General features: G+C 50.6%; 1 pseudogene; it reads left to right on the top strand.

Moving 5' to 3' along the window:
- Window positions 1-443: 443 nt before the first annotated feature.
- On the top strand, window positions 444-1,468 carry LOC102879183 (annotated as a pseudogene).
- The last annotated feature ends 377 nt before the right edge of the window (window positions 1,469-1,845 follow it).

A 1,845-nucleotide genomic window follows, 5' to 3' on the forward strand; every position in this document is an offset into this window, starting at 1 on the left:
ACTATGGCACTCAAAAGCCGACACATGAGAGATGGATGCTGTTAGGTTCCCTTTCCGGGTGGCTTTTTCCTCATTCACGTAGTTACAGTGGGGGCAGCCATGTTCACTCCGGGGGATGCTGCCCCCACCCCAGGCCACAGCTGATTGGACCAAGGGGGCACCTGAGCCAGGCTGGGCCAATCAAATCGCTTCCCTGGGAGTTTGGCACTGGGGCTGAGAGAGTGGAGGGGAGGAGAAGAGAGTGGGTGCCTGTTCGGGCTGCGTGTCTGGACCAGCGAACATAGAGCCAGGTGCCGTGCAGAGGAGAACGGAGCAGAGCCACAGAGGGAAAGCGATGACGGAGAACAGAGAGAGGCGGGCTCTCCCGTCCTGAGTCAGGTCCCTTCCTTGGCCCCTGGGCTCCTTCCCCCATTATGTTTTGCTTATGAAGTGGGTTGGCAGCCATGAGCCCACACCCAGTAAGGTTTCACAGAGATAAACTGTGTGTCCTTGTATACAAGATAATACGAAAAGAAGAACACTAAATATCATGAACCCCTCTGTACAGGAGAGCCTCGCAATATAATATAGACACTGATAAAACTTGGATGAGAACAGGACTTAGTGTAAACAGTTGGCATTTTCAATAATCTGGCCTTTTGAACTTTTCCCGTTGTCATTATCTTTGTGATCTTCTGAAAGTCACAGAGGCGGTGAGGAGGACGGGGGATTTGAACTCACGTCTCTAAGGCCTCAGACCAGCAGCTCACCAGCACCCTCTAGTGCTTCCCTGGGCGCGAGCTGGTCTCCCCTGCCGTGGGCAGCTTCCGGGTCTATCAGGGAGAGGACACCTCTCCTTACAGTCCAGCCAGGTTCCCTGGGAAACAGGTGCCGACCAGGGCGCGCTGTCTCTGGTCCTGAAAATCTCAGCCCGCCTTGAAACCAAAGGGCAGAGCCGCCTCTACAGCAGACTTGTCCTTCCAAGTCTTTCCTGGTCGCTCTTTCAAGTTGCTGTGGACATAAGGAGTCAAGCTGGTGGTTCTGAGTGTTTCTTATTAGCAATGTAAACAACGCAGACCACGCTCCAAGAAAGCAGTGGCAGAAAGAGTAACGGGGTGAGACGGCGTAAGGACCAGGGGGCAGGTGGGGGTGAGGTGGAGAAGGGACCGGCATTCCAGCGACAGTGACGTAAGAGGGCAGCCACTATGGGCTCGGACAATTAATGAAAACCGAATATACAGCCTTAAAACTGAATGTGGATCTAAATACCCGGAAGCACTCCCCTTTGTAAGATTTGTGACAAAATTTTATATGAATGGAGTTAGTAGTTCTAATGGCGGGGTCGCCAGCAGCCATATCAGTGCTGGCAAAATGGCAGAAGCCATGGAGCATCAAAGTTTTCCTACAAGAGCTTTGGTGTCTAATGATGTCTAAGGAAAAGATCAAACTCCCTCAGCCCCCCAAAGGACAGAGTTGCCACAATCCATAAAAGAGAGAAACCACAGGCTCTAAACTACTCCCCGTGTAAGCAGTCTTCATTTGTCTCAGCAGTAAAATTTCTAGATACATCTTGCAGACCTCAGAGTACTGGATTTCTCTTACAGTACTGTAAATGATACAATTTCTCTTATGATAGCATAAATGATACAATTTTCTTGTCAACTTGCAGTATATAAGCTGCTTTAGAATGAAAAAAAAAACTTTCTTAAAAGAGAGGGAATGAGACATAAAGCAGCGTCAGGATCATTAGGTACTGGGGGGGGTGTAATTGTCGGGGCTCAGTTATGTTCACTCCTGGGGCTCAGATGTGTCTGAGTCACCCAGAGGACTCTGGGTGTGTGTGTGGCGGGCGGCGGGCGGCGGGGG

The sequence above is a fragment of the Pteropus alecto genome, unplaced genomic scaffold (assembly GCF_000325575.1).
Source record: "Pteropus alecto unplaced genomic scaffold, ASM32557v1 scaffold67, whole genome shotgun sequence".
Lineage (NCBI taxonomy): Eukaryota > Metazoa > Chordata > Mammalia > Chiroptera > Pteropodidae > Pteropus > Pteropus alecto.